The sequence below is a fragment of the Pinus tabuliformis genome, chromosome 7 (assembly GCF_031772625.1).
Source record: "Pinus tabuliformis cultivar Carrire ecotype Pingquan chromosome 7, CPIR1, whole genome shotgun sequence".
Lineage (NCBI taxonomy): Eukaryota > Viridiplantae > Streptophyta > Pinopsida > Pinales > Pinaceae > Pinus > Pinus tabuliformis.
Genome location: NC_142293.1, coordinates 1,359,423,553 through 1,359,441,237, shown reverse-complemented (window position 1 = coordinate 1,359,441,237; position 17,685 = coordinate 1,359,423,553). Strand labels below are relative to the sequence as shown.

At 38.6% G+C, this 17,685-nt stretch overlaps 2 long non-coding RNA genes across 4 annotated transcripts in view; one reads left to right on the top strand and one right to left on the bottom strand.

Moving 5' to 3' along the window:
* Positions 1–289: 289 nt before the first annotated feature.
* LOC149252631 (uncharacterized) lies at positions 290–4,049 on the bottom strand. Of its 3 annotated transcripts, none has more exons than XR_016266964.1 (2): positions 3,719–4,049; positions 290–3,550 (listed from the first exon to the last, which is right to left on the bottom strand). It is a non-coding gene; the product is annotated as an uncharacterized LOC149252631 (long non-coding RNA). The 3 variants fall into 3 exon arrangements; XR_016266965.1 differs by having other exon boundaries at positions 3,792–4,049; XR_016266963.1 differs by having other exon boundaries at positions 370–3,550; positions 3,759–4,049.
* Positions 761–17,685, top strand: part of LOC149252630 (uncharacterized) — a 32,039-nt gene continuing 15,114 nt past the window's right edge. Inside the window, exon 1 of the long non-coding RNA XR_016266967.1 lies at positions 761–928. This is a non-coding gene — a long non-coding RNA (uncharacterized LOC149252630). The remainder of the gene's footprint in view (positions 929–17,685) is intronic.

The window sequence follows — 17,685 nt, the reverse complement described above, 5'->3', positions numbered from 1 at the left end:
ATTTTAATGTTTTTTAAAGTATTTTGACCGAGTAAAAAATATTATATTATTACATTTAAATGAGCACCTCGCAAAAATTTCGCGAATCTCTCACAAACTAGAATCGCACTTCTTTCATGGTGTCTAGGTGGCGGCACATGCCTTTTTTACAATTATAATTTGCAGCATGTACCACAGAAATGGCTAAAAAAAATTATATTTTACAAAGCGTTTAATATATAAAATCGTATTACATTAAAAACCATAAATGTATTAGAAAGTCCAAACAGTATTAAAAACCATTTTGATATATTTGCTATAAAGATTCATTATAAGCTGAACGGCAGAACACTAAATATATGTTGACATCGTGACACATTACACCTTAAATGTAGAAGGGTGAGCGTTGTACCCGCTAAAATCGCAAGATAAATTGCAAATATTGAGACTTTAAAAAGCTATGGTCAATGCCAAATTAGGAGGCCGGAGGCAAAAACAAAAATAAGCAAATATCAAATCGTTGCTAACATTACATGTGGATAAGAATAATTGAAGCACTTCTCCCCATGGACCCCTTGGGTATGGTAATCTCACGCTCGCCTGAAGACGAACACGCTCGCTTGCAAAGGAGGAACACAAAGCCGGGCACTTTTCAGGCCAGATAATGAAGAGAAGCAGAGTGATATATTGGAAAAGACTGGACGATACTGATATTAACAACGCCTGAAGAGACATACTCATCTCATGGCAAAATGAGACAATCTGAACATCTCTCAGCACAAAAACGCATGCACAGAGAGTCGAGGAAGACATTCTTGATATGTGTTGACTCATAGAAGGCGAGCCAGGTGAGTTGGGCGGAATAAATCACCTCAATTGTAGCTGTGGTGCAATGAATGGGCAAGGAAGAAAGTCGTATTGATATACATACTCATAGAAGGCGACCCAGGTGAGTTGGAGTGGAATAAATCACCTCCGACATATCCGCTGATTAGAAGCAGATGCAATCAAGAAATGACACGCTGGCTTGAAAAGTGAGGAAACAAAGCATTCGTCTTGATCAGAAACCTATCTTGAAACAGGCTCGCTTGAAAGAATGACGAAACGAAGCGAAGAACTCATCTTGCTCTAAAACCTATCTAATTAGAGAACTGAAGACCATGTCCAAATATCAATGTAGCTAAAGAGTCGATCTAGACCAGAGATGTGTTTCAATGCACAACGGAAGTCAGAGGTAACAACTATAAAAGACAGAAGACTATTGAAGACAGTGAGCAATGTAACAAATTAAAGAAATATGTGAAGAAAGATCCACTCCGAAGAACCGTGACAACCACAACTGGAAAAGTTACCCACGATCCTACTGTAGAAACTCAACCGATGCTGCAACATCTGTTATAAAGTTTTGGACCACCTTGATATCCGATGAGTGCGATGGAGTTAAAATAGAAATAAAAAATGATTTATATGCCAAAAGCCTTCACAAGTACTGTTGAGACGAGTTCTTCGGAGATTTCAGAAATTGACCATTCAATGGCAAACATATCACGACCCTACTGAAATATTACTAGCAGCTTCAAGGCTGAACAGCAGAGCCTGTAGATAAGACCTGATCCAGTACATCTTCACCAAACACAAAATCTCGTCTCAAAAATACCATTAAAACCATAACACCTTAAAGATACTGGCCACGATTTTATAAAACAAAAATACAATGACCAGATTGGAATTGTGAAAAAAGAATGATCTGATTGGAATTGTAATCCTTACTATTCCCAATGAGAATATGACAACTAAGGCGTCCAAAACAGTCCTCAAACAGCGAGGACACTTCTGATCCAGACGTATTATGCCCCTGCTTATCCTCTTGTTACTTCCACATGAATAGTTCTACTTCAACATTACTAGTTCTTATGATCTTGCACTCGTAACAAACGAGGTAACTGCAACTAAAAACCACTCATTATAGCTTAATAGCAAACCTCTTGAATGATGCTTTTGATCCAAAAACGCCTTCTAACCTTTCAATCCATTGTCCTGCACGATATATGCCTAGGGCTGCAGACTGCGGGGCAGTCATAAATTATTACCAAAATATCAGTAGACAGACTAATCCCTCACACTTGTTGAACTAAAGAACTGACTCACATGAATGGCTTATCCTCTTGTTCTAGTTTCAAATGAATCGCACAAATCTTTGCACCTCTAACATATAGAGAACATGAACATATGACTGCAACTAAAAACCACTTGTCAAAGCTTAACAGTAACAGCAAACCTCTTGGATGATGTTTTCGACCCAAAAATACAGAATAATCCCTCACACTTGTTGAACTAAAGAACTACATGAATGGCTTATCCTCTTGTTCTAGTTTCACATGAATCGCACATATAATCTCTGCACCTCCAACAAATAGAGAACATGAACAGATGACTGCAACTAAAAACCACTCGTCGAAGCTTAACAGTAACAGCAAACCTCTTGGATGATGTTTTCGACCCAAAAATGCCTTTTAAGCCACCTTTCATCCACCATCCTGCACAATTTATTCCTAGAGCGGCAGATTGTGGAGTAATCCTAAAGTTATTCAGCACAACAAAGTACACACTCAAAAAGAGTTTAGATCTATAGACCTGCGATACTTAGTAAGATGCCTGTTTGTTCATAAAGTTTCAAGAGATTATTCTGCTTTCTATGATCAACTCGCAAATGTAGAGCAATATATTTAACCTGCAGCCCAAGGACCAATTTCTTAGACAAACCAGGCATAGCAATGATTAGAAATGAAACAACGTTGACGCCAAATAGAATAGACTACATGAATATAACACAACAAATATTCGACACCAAACCCCCTATATAGATCATGTATCCCTAATTAAGTCTTCTCGAGGATGTTGCAAGAATCAATCCGGTTCCTATGATTGAATTAAAAGGCCCTGCAACCCAAGGATCAATCAGCTCTCAAATCACGTATGAGAAGAACAATAGCGCCAATGCTTAATACAGAACCACAAAATAAAAATAACACCAACAAAACTCAACAACCGCCCGTATTGATACTGCAGCCACAGCCCTCGTTCGGCCACTACATCTAAACAAGAGAAACAATAATGTTGAAGGGGACGAAATACTTTCAATTACTGTAATGGTGTTGACGGCCTTGTGGCAGCTGACATCCAATCTTCAGATCTGGACAACCAGGTAGACCAACACAAGGAGATCCCCTTCGGGGAACCAAAAAGCATGAGATCATACGGTCCTGTTATCAGACACTAAAAGGTCGCGCTTCTTTACAAAGCAAGCGCATGTGGTTATAAAGCATACAGAACCCACTACCTAAGAACATATATTAAACCCAATTACTTACAGAGCGAAGCTTCCACTGATCTATTTTGATCCTCAACCACAACAGGAAAAACACATTTAACCTAATCACTTACAGAGTGAAAACTTCACAAAAATACCTGAAAGAATGCCCTAGAGTGAAAGCTTCACAAAAATACCTGAGAGAATGCACTAGATTTCTGAACAGTATATTGAAACGTGTCGCTTGCTATTTCCAAAGACCTATGGAAAACACAACCCCAATCCAACCCTCAATTCACATCTCAACAAGAGCGTGTGTAATATATTGAGATATTAGAATATATAATAGCAAGAACAAGAATAGTACAAAAATTATGGATAAAGAGCACCAGTAGAGAAAAATAAGATGGTAGGTAAAATAAGATGTACTGAAATTAGGGACAGAGCACCACTGATAAAAAAAAAATACCCTGCGCCTCTGTGCCCTGCGAAGGAAAAATACCAATAAGTAAAGCTATTTTAGAACTGCCTGGAGACAACTACAAGCAAGACGCGAAAAACAGATGAAAACCCTTTCCTCCCTGCTGTGAGTCGGGACATCCATCGCATCGCAGCTCCCCCTCCATCCCTGTAAAGGGGGAAGAACGCTGGGAAAGAAGCGAAAGAATGTGGTTGAACAAAATTTGGAACTCATCAATTTATAGGCCGAGAGGGTTAAATGGACGGTGAGGATGAAACTGTGGAAAAAGATGGACGAAGGTGATCAAAACGCCAGCTGGGAAAGGAAAACAAAGGCATGGCGTGTACTGTACTTATTTTAATTTGAACGCTAGCGCCAGCTGGAACAGGAAAAAGAAGCCGTGCCGTGCATTGGATTCTTATCCTTCTGTACCACCGACTTTTTCTAATTTGAACGTCAGCGCTGATGGTTGTTCAAAATTCTTAATTTTGTTTATATATTTTTTTAATTATGTTTTATTTTTATTTTCATTGTTATGTAATTTAACTGAGTCAAAATAGGAATAGTTAACTTAGATGGTTGTAGAAAGAGCGTAATTGTTCAAAATTAAGTTACTATTTAACCAATAAATTTTTTTTCCCAAATTTTGCTTTTTAATTTAAATAAACCAAACCTCACTTAGCATAAGTGAAACCCTTTGATGTTTGTTGGCTCAATTGTATGAGTGGCTGCATAAGGTATCTGTTGTCTCAAAGGATATTTGCTTAGATATTTACCTTGTTAATATTTTAATGTATAATATAATTATTAAATTTATTTATTTTTAAATTAAAAATTGGAATGCATATTATGATTATTAAATTTATTTATTTTTACATTATAAATTTGATTTGGATTTTTATAAAAGATAGACCAAAGACATGAATAAGGAGTCTCTTGTAACATTAATTATTAAATTCATCTCATGGAATATTTATAAATTTTCATAAGGAAAATATACTTATAACATTTGGAAACTTGATTAGACGTATACATATTTTTTACTTCTAAAAAAATGAATTACTTGCATATTATATGTTTTAATACTTATCAACCATTTAATTTATATTTAATACATAAACTTTTAAAAATTCTTTATATTCATTACATCACTAAAATCAAACAATATTTATTTATCTTAATTAGTGAACAAGATATTTATATATCGTATCATACAAATATTTATTGGATAATACTTATATAGCTTATGTGTTTATTTTTTAAATAAAGCTTTGAATAATTATTTGAAAAATGATATTATTTAATTTGTATCAAATATTTGTGTAATATTCAAAATGAGAAATTTATTTCAAATGTAGTCATGTTGTTTTTGTTTTTTAATTAAATTATATATATATATATATATATATATATATATTATGTCCATAATTGTCATTGAACACTTATTATTTAGGGTTAATTTATTATGTTATTTTTATTACTTGTTTTTTAATTAAAAATACATTTGCATATTAATTTTCTATAATTATTGATTACTATACTAATATAAAATAGAATTATACTTTAATTAATTTATATTATTTTTTAATATTAGCCATGTGAAATATATTATGGAAAAAATATTTTGATACTTAGTATAAATTAATATCCAATAATACTTATCAACCATTTAATTTATATTTAATGGACAAATTTTTTATAAATTTTTTATATTCATTACATCACTAAAATCAAACAAATATTTATCTATCTTATTTAGTCAACAAGATGTTTATATATCTTATTTATATCTAGTTTATCACATTTTCCTTCGGACTTAGACCTCTACAATTTCCTTCTATAACATAGATTAACATCTTATTTATATTTAACTTATCACATTTTCCTTCAGAACTACACCTATTCAATTTCGTCCTATAACATAGATTAACATCGTATTTATATCTAACTTATCACATTTTCTTTAGACCTATACAATTTAGTTCTATAACATAGATTGTTCATACTTATCTTTTGACTACACTCCCACTTTTCAACAAAAAATTTTGGATTATTTTTTAGATATTATCATCATTATTATGTATTTAATTTTATTTATAATATTAATTTTATTTATCATATAAATATTATAGATTTTTTATATTCATTTTTAATTATCATTTAAATATTATATATTTTTTGTATTTTTATAAAAATATATTTTACCAATAGATTTTGTCCAATTCTAGTGAATCAATATTATTTGTTTTAAGTTTTCTTAATTTCATTACTCTAGTTGTTAGATGTATTATTTTTTATCCACACCACTCTAGTTGTTAGAGGTACTATTCCTAGTCCTAAGTCATTAGCAATGTTGTAGGACTACTAAAAAAACTCTTTGTTTGCCCATTCATGTATGTCTTTGACACTAACTTAACTATACTTAAACTAAGCAAGAGTATCTACAATGTAGCCCTTGTTCAAATGTGTAAGTTATTTTATACCTTTCAAAATTCAATAACTAAACTAAGTGGCAAGGGCATGTTTTTGGAGAGATATTTGGCCATTATGGATTGTGTGACCAAGGAACTTGATAGAGGTTTGAAATAGCTCAATCTTCTTCTTACTCAAAACAAGACCATTTCTTTTGACCACTTGCAGGAAGGTTTGCACATGTTTGAAGTGGTCATGAACATTCTTAGAAAATATAAGAATATCGTCTATATACAACATTAACCAATCAAAATAAGGCTTAAAAATTGAGTCCATTACTTTCTGAAACTTTGAAGGAGCGTGTTTCAGACCGAATGGCATAACATTTCATTCGTAATGTCCTCCTGGAACACTGAAAGTAGTTTTGAATTTATCTTTTTCTGCAATAGCTACTTGCCAGAATCCTCATTTGAGATCAAACTTTGAAAATATTTTTGCTTCGACGATTCTGATGAGCAGCTCACCCTTGTGAGGTATTGGATAGGTATTATCAACTAAAACAGAGTTTAGAGGTTTGTAATTTATGACTAATCTTGGGATACCTCTAATCTGTTCATATCTTTTATTCACATAGAATCCATAACAGTTCCATGGACTGTCAAATTCTCTTATCAGTTTTCTATCCAATAGTTGTTTGATCTCTTTTTCGTAGAGATCTCTGTATTCCTTGCTCATAGGTATAGCTCTGCTTTTGCAAGGCCTACCTTCATATCCTGGTTTGTATGGCAGATCAATATTGTGTTGCTTTATGTGCCATAAAGCATTGGGTTCCTCATAACATCATTTTTCTTCAATTCTTCTTTTCAATTCGGAAACTTTATTAGTACTGAAACTCTGAAATTATTCAAAAAGTCTATTGGGATAGTATTTGTGTTATTCGAACCAGAATTTCGCCAAAGGGTAGAAGGGACACCAAGGCCGAAGAAGGCGAAGGACGCCACAAAGAAAGGCCGTTAGAGTGTGAAATACCTAAGTAGGTTCCTGTATGGGTTCATGTATGGGTGAATAAGTAAACACAAAGAAGAAAACTCAACAAGGCTAGTTAGCCCGTGTTGTTGTTGCAAGCTTCAGAAAAAGGAAATAAAGGAGCCCCTGCGTAAAATTGGTATCAGAGCCAGCAGTATCGTCTGGTTCGTGAAGGTTAGTTCTCAATTACATCACTCTTTATAGATAAATGGATCCATACAGAAGATATGTTTCTTTCCGAGAATTAGATGAGAAAGATAAGATTGAAGAAAATCCCCTCAGGGATATGTTTGCATCTGCTTCTAGTCGTGTGATAAATTCTGCTGAATTGGAATATGAAGAGTCACAACCGTCTACTAGATGGAAACTCCCTAGTATTGATGCTTCTCATGTATATTCATATCTTACTGTTTTCCATTTAAAGGCCTCCACAAGAATTTCCATTAAAGAGTCTATTAGTCAAATCCAAAAAAATTCAGAATGTGTCTAGTCCATTCCCCTTCTGAACTCTAAGCAACTTCAAGCTGAAGCCAAACGACTAAAAACTCAATAGCTACATTTGGGATGTATCAGAATTGGCATAAATGCTTTGACACACCAAGGGCTAAATACCTTCGTACTAGCTACTGTCAAATATCTTACACATAATAAGTATATTGATTCCTTGATTGGAGGAATAGTTGCTCCTCTGTCCAATGGCCTAGTCTATTTCGATTGTTATCCAAACTTTTCAGTATATGTCTTTGTTGAAATAATTGACAATATTCTCCAACTACAGATCCAGACAACTGGATTTGATATGTCAAAGAAAAGACATAACATTGCCTTTCAGACTAGAGGTTGCTTTCGTCATACCAATACTCTCTATCGTGCAGTCCTCCATGCACCCAGTAAAGAATCAAAGTCAAGTGTTGTGGTTCTAACTGATTCCAAAAATCAAAAAATGGAACATCAAACTATCAAATGGGAAGACCTCACTTTCCCTAAACACTGGGTTGTATCAACTCCCAAACCTCCGAGTATGAGAAATATTACTTCTGCAAATATCTGCGAAGAATAGTCCTCTACTATTCTGTCTTTTCCCCGAAGATCTACCATAGACAGAAGAAGAATTGATCAAGTCTACAGAACTTCCCCTTTGTATAAATATTGTCACGCCCCCAATTCTTTTTTCGTTAAATTGGCCGGGTGCGGCACTGCCTAAGTAATTAACATCTTCCATTGTTAGCTTAATTTACGAACTACGACTTAACATTCATCATTAAACCATGAATAACATATTAATGTGCGGAAACCATTAATATAAGAACATCATGGAACAACAGGAGAACAACATCACATGTATAATAATCTTTTATTATATGAAGAATTTTTACAAGTGACCGGGAGCTTGGCTCCACCGGCGTTTTACCCAAGTCGGGCGCCCACCCGTGCAAGAGCGCACGGTGGTCTCACCACGACTTAACCAAAATACAACACAAGTCTTCTTTGTCGAGTTGGGCGGGCGCGCCCGTGCACGACCCACCGCCCAAACGCAATCCAAAACTCATTTCAATGTTCCGACAGGCGGGTGCCTTAGAACGCCCTCCACCCGCGCCTCAACCGTTCACCACACCGTGCAAACTTCGTGTAGGCTACCTGACAAGCAGGCGCATAGACCTATGCCTTTGCCACGGCTCCTACTCCTTTACCTCTCACCTCTAACTCATGTGTTGAAGACTGAACGCTTGATGTTTGAATGCCAAGTCCATCGCATAATATATATGCCATCGTGTGGTCGCGCCCTTCGGCCGACCCTTCCACCTATCTGTCCAATCGCCGCGTCCAAGCAATCGTTCCATGTCTTTGGAGGTCGGTCAGCCCATGGCACGGGACCGCCCCTCAATCCATCCTTCGTTTGCCATCGCTTCCTCGGTCGGCTTGTGGATGAGCTCCCTCGACTCGCCCCTATAAACTATGGAGCGCTAACATCGCCTATGCCTTACGCATTTCGTCCTTGGTCGCCCACGCGGTTCTGTCATGCCTTAGTTGCTTCACGGAGCGGGTGGAGCGTGCGCCCAGTTGCCTACCAACCGCAGGGCGTTACATCCTCCCCCACTCGAAATCATTGTCGCCCTCGACAATCCTGACTACCTCAGTATCTTTCGTTCATACTTCGCAATCTTCTTCTTCCATCTCCAAAGCGAGTCCTTCGATTCCTAGCTTTCTTCCTCTGGTGCATTCTTCCATCTGACAAGATACTCCCGTTTCAGGTGGCAACCAATCCCTGTAGTTCTGTAGCTCAAAATCTTATCCAACTCCAGCCCTGGCTTGTCCACAATCTCGGCTGGTCCTCTTAGCGGTTCAGCTCTCTTTGGATGATCAACATCAAGTCTACATCTCTTCAACTGACTCATGTGAAAAACTGGATGCTTCATGTGCATATGGTGCAGAAGCTCCAGCTCATAAGCAACTTCCCCCACTCTCTTCTTCACTCGGAATGGTCCCTCATACTTCCGTGTCAGTTTTCTCGCAGTCCCCTTGGCTGGTTGAAACTGCTCCTTGGTAATCCTGAGAAACACCATATCTCCCACACTGAAGTGCATATCCCGTCTTCCTCGATCAACCCATCTCTTCATTCTCCTTGTAGCTTCGTGCAAGCGCAACCATGCCAGCTCCAAGATCTCATCCCAAGCCTTCATGAACTTCTTCGCATGAGGACTCCTCAAGAAACCTCCTGTCACTACGGTATGTGGTGCAACCAGCATCTGCCCATTCACCAACTCAAATGGACTATACCCCGTCGCAAAACTCTTTTGAATATTGTAGCTGAACTGAGAAATATCCAAGAGTTCAGGCCAATTTTTCTAATCAGCCGTCACATAATGTCGCAAGTAATCCTCCAGCAATGCGTTGATCCTCTCGGTCTGCCCATCTGTCTGTGGATGGTAACTCGAACTCATTAACAATTCTGTCCCGATTAACTTGAACAATGTGGTCCATAATCTACCTGTAAAACGCGGATCTCTATCCGACATGATGCTTAATGGCATCCCCCAATACTTCACTATGTTCTTAAAGAACAACTCCGCAGTCCGCTCGGCTCCACAAGGTATCTTTGTTGGAACAAAGACAGCATACTTGGAAAAACGATCTACCACGACGATAATCCCATTATACCCCTGAACCTGTGGTAACTGAGTGATGAAGTCCATCGAGACACTCATCCATGGTCTCTTAGGAATCAGTAAAGGCTGCAACAGTCCTCCTTGCCTCTGAGTATCCGATTTGTCATGCTGAAAAATGATGCACGTATGTACATACTCCTCTACATCCTCTCGCATCTTCTCCCAAAAGAATCCTCTCTCCAACAATGCCAAAGAACGACGCTGCCCTGGGTGGCCAGCCCACGGTGAGTCGTGGCACTCCTTCAAAAGGTGCCTCCTAAGCCCAGATGACATTGGAACATAGAGACGGTTTCCAAAGAACAAGAACCCATCTCGTAGAAAGAACTTTTGTGTCTTCCCCTCCTTTATCTGCTTCACTATATTCTGCACCAAAGTATCGGTTTCAACACTTTCCCTGAGCTTATTCTGCATCTCTTCTGACAACTGAACTCGACTCCTACTCCTAGCTACCCGGTCTTCTCCCTCTAATGCTGCAAGTTGTCCCTTCCTGCTAAGGGGGCATCTTCTACCGCATTATGTCTTCCCGGTCTATACTCGATAGTCATGTCGAATTTTGCCAAGAAGTCCTGCCAACGAGCTTGCTTCGTAGAAAGCTTCGGTTGTGATGCAAAATAACTTGCTGCAATGTTGTCCGTCTTGACAACAAACGACTTCCCAATTAGGTAATGCCTCCACACATGAAGACAATGAATGATTGCAATCATCTCCTTCTCATGGACCGGATACCTCTGTTCTCTATCCTGCAACTTCCGACTCTCGTACGCCACTGGATGCCCATCCTGCATAAGAACCCCTCCTATGGCAAAATCTGAAGCATCTGTGTGTACCTCAAACGGTCACTCGAAGTCCGGCAACTTTAGAGTCGGTGTTGTAACCATCCTCCTCTTCAAGTCATCAAATGCCTTCTGACATTTATCTGTCCAACTCCACCTCTTGTCTTTCTTCAATAGGTCTGTCAGTGATGATGTTACCTTGGAGTACCCCTCTACAAACTTCTGTTGGTAGCTTGTCATGCCCAAGAACACCCTCATCTCATGGACATTCTTCGGTTCAACCCAGTCCTCGATCGCCTTCACTCTGCTCGGCTCCATCCGTATGTACCCTTGACCAACAATATGCCCAAGGAACGGAATCTCAGTCTGAGCGAACACACACTTAGACTTCTTCAAGAACAATTGATTTGCCCTCAGTGCCTCGAACACCATCACCAAGTGCCTCTTATGATCCTCCATGTTGTCACTGTACACCACTATATCGTCCAAGTACAATACTACGAACGAATCCAAGTATGGTCGTAGGACATCATTCATCAAAGTGCAAAACGTAGCAGGAGCATTACACAACCCGAATGGCATAACAAGGAACTCAAAGCTACCATACCTTGTTACTATCGCGGTCTTCTTCTCGTCTCCTTTAGCTATCCGCACCTGATAATACCCATGCCTCAAGTCCAGCTTGGAAAACACTCGGGCTTTCAGCAGCCAATGGCAAAGGATACATGTTCCTTACCGTCTGCTTGTTCAATGCACGGTAATCACAGCACATCCGTAGCTCATTCGAATCCTTCTTCTGCTGGAATAATACCGGAGCTCCATAAGGGGACCTTGAAGGTCTGATGAAACCTGCATCAGCTAACTCCTTTAGCTGTCGTTTCAATTCCTCCAAATCAGGTCTTGACAACCGATAAGGTGCTTTAGTCGGGGGTTGCTTTCCTGGCTCAAGCTCAATGCTATGGTCCACTGCACGCCTTGGTGGAAGTTTCTTTGGTAGCTCATCAGGCATCAAATCTGCATATTTGGTCAGCACCTCAGAAATCTCGGCTGGAACAGGCATCCCCACTCCATCACCTTCGACTCCCTTGAACATCACCGCATATGTCTCTATATCTGACTCCTTCATAGCCTTCTCCAAACTCAGTGCCGAAACATGCTGCACCTTGACTTCCCTCCTTTGCCTATGAGTGGGCAAAGTCCATGTTTGTGACTGTCCAACCAGCACCACCTCATCATAGAAGGGGACAACAATTTCCTTGTTGCCCTTCAAGAAATCCTGTCCGAGTATCATATCAAAGTCGTTCATCTCCATCACTGTGAAGTCTAACTGACCCTTCCAGTCTTTTATCTGCATAGACACTTCATGTGCCAAACCCGCCACTTTAGCTCTAGATTTCACTGCCTTGACTTCCACATTCGATGGGAAGATCATCATTCCAACCTCTTTTGCTAACCATGTCGTCATGAAGTTATGAGTGGCCCCTATGTCCACCAGAGCTTGAATGGTCTTGCCATGAACCATCAAGTCCACGAAACCCAGACTGTTAATCCATGATTTCTCCATAACTTTTCCTTGCATAAATGTCTATTCTCTACGTTCATCAAGCAACGGCTTCACCACCTATGAACCTACTCTGATACCACCTGTCACGCCCCCAATTCATTTTTCGTTAAATTGGCCGGGTGCGGCACCGCCTAAGTAATTAACATCTTCCATTGTTAGCTTACTTTACGAACTACGCCTTAACATTCATCATTAAACCATGAATAACATATTAATGTGTGGAAACCATTAATATAAGAACATCATAGAACAGCAGGAGAACAACATCACATGTATAATAATCTTTTATTATATGAAGAATTTTTACAAGTGATCGGGTGCTTGGATCCACCGGCGTTTTACCCAAGTCGAGCGCCCACGTGTGTAAGAGCACATGGTGGTCTCACCACGACTTAACCAAAATACAACACAAGTCTTCTTTGCCAAGTTGGGCGGGCGCGCCTGTGCACGACCCATCGCCCAAACGCAACCCAAAACTCGTTTCAATGTTCCGACGCGCGGGCGCCTTAGAACGCCCTCCACCCGTGCCTCAACCGTTCACCACACCGTGCAAACTTCGTGTAGGCTGCCCGACAAGCGAGCGCATAGACCTGCGCCTTTGCCGCGGCTCCTACTCCTTTACCTCGCACCTCTAACTCGTGTGTTGAAGAGTGAACGCTTGATGTTTGAATGCCAAGTCCATCGCATAGTTTATATGCCATCATGTGGAGGTCGCGCCCTTTGGCCGACCCTTCCACCTATCTGTCCAACCGCCGCGTCCAAGCAATCGTTCCATGTATTTGGAGGTCGGCCCACCCATGGCGCGGGACCGCCCCTCAATCCATCCTCCGTTTGCCATCGCTTCCTCGGTCGGCTTGTGGACGAGCTCCCTCGACTCGCCACTATAAACTATGGAGCGCCAACATCACCTATGCCGTATGCATTTCGTCCTTGGTCGCCCACGCGTTCTGTCATGCCTTAGTTGCTTTGCGGAGCGGGCGCTCGGTTGCCTACCAACCGCAGGGCGTTACAAAGATACCCTTGAAGTTGATACTGCATGTTCTAGTCTTGTTTCAAATCCCTGTAAGAATATTTCTTTGTTTGAGTTTGCCCAAATTATTAACTTTTCCTCTATTGAAGTTATTTGCCCTGAGTGCAAGATACCTGTAAATTTAAGTCAACTTGCAAAATTTGTCATTCATGCCAACCATCATCCCAGGACAAGTGAAGCCCCAGCTTCTACATCTATAAATCCTTGTCCAAACCCAAAATGTTCAGATATCCCCTTCCCACATGAATTTGATCATGTTTTGATGATGCATTTGTTACCATCTTTGGAAAAAGAAGATCCCAAGCTAACAGAATTGTTTAACAAAATGAGGCCTCCAAAGCCAAGATATGGTTTAGGCTATTTGGAACAAATGAATGATTTAATTCCAGAATCCAGATTTGGTATTTTACCAAAAGACTGCAAAAAGCCATCAATCACAGAGACGCACAAATTTTTCACCTTGATGGATGGATGTAAGAAACACAAAGTGGATACCCAATGGATAAATGAAATGTTAAACTGGGATATTTATACCCATCCAGAGGCCAAATCTTTTGGCCTTACTCACTCCAGTGAAGAAAAACTCAGACTATCTCAAGAATGGAAAAAATTTATGGATGAATCTCATTCTTGGATATCCTTTTATCTGGAAAAATAAGAAACATTCTGAGAATGTTTTGATCACTGACATTGTATCTTCTTCAACTCAGCACTCTTGGTCCGCTTTAGATGGTAGTAAGATTGAAACCTCACCTACATTTCCTCCTTACAAAGGAATCATCCTTGGAGAAACCCAAAACTTAGCAAAAGCTATTCCTTTATTTTTAAAGGATGACAATGCTTTAGGTATTGATGGCAGGATCCAAAAAGCCAGTGAACAATTGAACTGGACTAATACTGCCCTTAAAGGATTGGAAATAAACTCTGTTAAAGCATCTATTGTGAAGGAACAATATGACAGTTTACAGGTTTCAGTCAATAGTGTAAATAATTGTTTGAATGATATTCAGTTTTCTTCCTTTGTTCTGAAAGGCTATGCAAGTGAGTCCTTAAACAAACTTGACGAAGTAGAAGAAAAGGTTATACAAGAAATATGTTCTACTAAAGGACTCATAACAGACTTGTCTGAGAAATTTGCAAACATGAGTATATCCAAAGTTGACAATCCTATTCCTTCTTCCTTCTTGCATAAAAGAAATATACATATTCAGACTCCTGTCAAGCCAGTGGACAGATTTCCCCATTTATTGCCCAGAGAAGATGTCCAACCTTCTCAAGAAGAATCTTTAGAAAAAATTTCTATTGCCTCTTTATTTAAAGATCCCGAAAAAGATTCAGAATCTCAAATATTCCCCATCTATGAGCCTCTAGAAAACCAGTTTACCAAATACTCTGCACCTGATCTTAGTGGAAAAGGAAAACTTCCAAAAACTCATACTTTTTTTCCAGACTCTCATCGAGAATGGAATATTGACAATCTAAGTACAGGTCAGATAAGACAAATGATTGATATGATGTTTATAGAATACAAGCTTATGTGCCTAAGAGGAAAAAATGAAATTGAAGCCTGTAAAACTCTCATCCAATGTTTTACTGGTACTCTCTTAAGATGGTGGGAAACTGAAACATCTCCAGCTTTAATGACAAAGATGGAAAGTGAGCTTTTAAACCATAATTCATAATGATGATGGGACACCTCAGAGCAATACGATTGGAGCTCTCACCTCTATGATTCAAGAACACTGGTGTGGTTTTGACATAGAAATAGCAGATAAGCACGAAATGATTCTGATGAACCTTAAGTGCAATAAATTATCTCAGTTTGAAGACTTCCATAGAGATTGGATGCAGTGCATCTATGAGGTAAAAGATTCCAAAAATCTTCTCTAGAAACAGGTATATCTAGCAGCTCTTCCATCTAGATTTGTAGACTTATTACATCTACAAGAGGCTTTCCAATTGCCCTTTGAATCATATACGTGGCGAGAAATATATTTCATTATTACCAAAACATTGGTTGGTCTGTGCACAAGTTCTAAAGTAAACAAATCTTTAGAAAAGCTTTCCAGATTGCCTGACAATAAGTCAATCTGCAACAAATACGGCATAAATATTGAAGATCCTCTTGTCAAAAGAAGGAAAGACAAAATAAAGGCAAAGAAAGCTAACAAACAATTTAGAAATAAGCCAACCAGCAAGAAAAGAAGGGCCACCTCTGGAAACAGAAAGGGATACTACAAATATATCCCTAAAACACATTACTACAAGCCATCCGACATCCATCTTCATTCTCACAAACAAGATAGATGGAATAAACTAACCTATTGGTTATGTGGGAAAACAGGTCACACTTCAAATAGGTGCCCAATTGGTGAAGAATCCAAAAAAAATAGAGCCCGGAAATCCATGCCTCAGAATAAACAAAATAAAGTTGTTAAAACAGAAACCCAAATGTTATGCATGAGATGTGGGTCTAGGAATCACAAAATTGATCATTGTCTGAATGTTGTGATTCGTGAACAGATTCAACAACAACAGCTTGAAGAATCATCCTCTGATTCTTATAATTCTTTTTCTTCTTATTCATCAATAGAAGAATTAAATACTCATATGCAACAATGCTTTTGTTCTGATACAGATGGTTGTAATTGCGGCTATTCCACTGATCATGATTGCTCCAGTGATACTTCTGAAGAACAGAATTATCAGAAAGAAAAACACTGATGGCTCAGACTATTGATGAAGAAGAACTAAAAATCCTGTCACAAATTCATGCCATGGAAGGAGAAATGAAAGACAAGCTCCTGGAAACTTTTTAAAATCAATTTCATTCCTCCAACCAGCAAAAGATTTGCCAAAAAGTCTCTCTTTGTAGATGCCTCCTATGAACGAAACACTAAAGCCTTCCAGCGTGACCAATTGCCATCTAAAGTTCGCGCACTCACTTTGGGGGAGGTAAGTAGAGAAATCCATAATCTTAAAACAGAAATATCTACTCTTAAGCATCAAATATCTCAGCGAGAAAAAGGCAAGCAACCTTTCACACAAAATATTTCTGCATGTGCATACACTTTACATTCTGCACTAAAATCTGCCGAGTCTCAAGTTGAAATAATTGAAGGAAAAAGAGATCCTACAGTAGGTTTCAAGGAAATGAGGATACTAGCAATTGAATACCAGCAACATCATGTCCTCCTAAACATTTGTATTAAAGGAGAAATGTTTTCTCTAATAGCTTTAATAGATTCAGGTGCAGATATCAATATTTTCAATACAAAGGTAATTCTAGCCAAATTTTGGGTTGCAGCTACTAGAAACGTAGTAGGGTTGGGAGATAAAACTCTTAGATATGAAGTACCCAAAGCTGCCATATGTTTTGACCAACATTGCATAAATCTAAAATTTGCAGTCGCAGACATTCCTATTGATTGTATATTAGTAAATGTCTTTCTTCCAGCTGTGGAACCACATGGTTCAATCAGACTAAAAGGAAATAGAACTGGATATTTTATTACAGTACGCACTTCTGATGGAAGTCAGAAACGGATTGAAATGCCATATATTTCAAATTCAAGAGTATCTACAATGGTTCAGGCTATGAAAGAATTAGACAAAGTTGAAACGAGGCTGACTGAATTAAAGGATTTGAAATCTACCATCCAAATAGGAGAACAATTAAAAACTCTCACTGTCAGTAATAAAGTTTCCGAATTGAAAAGAAGAATTAAAGAAAAATGTTGTTATGAGGAACCCAATGCTTTCTGGCACAGAAAGCAATACAATATTAATCTTCCATACAAACTAGGATATGAAGGTAGGCCTTGCAAAAGTAGAGCTATACCTATGAGCAAGGAATACAAAGATTTCTGCGAAAAAGAGATCAAACAACTATTGGATAGAAAACTGATAAGAGAATCTGACAGTTCATGGAACTGTTATGGATTCTATGTGAATAAAAGATCTG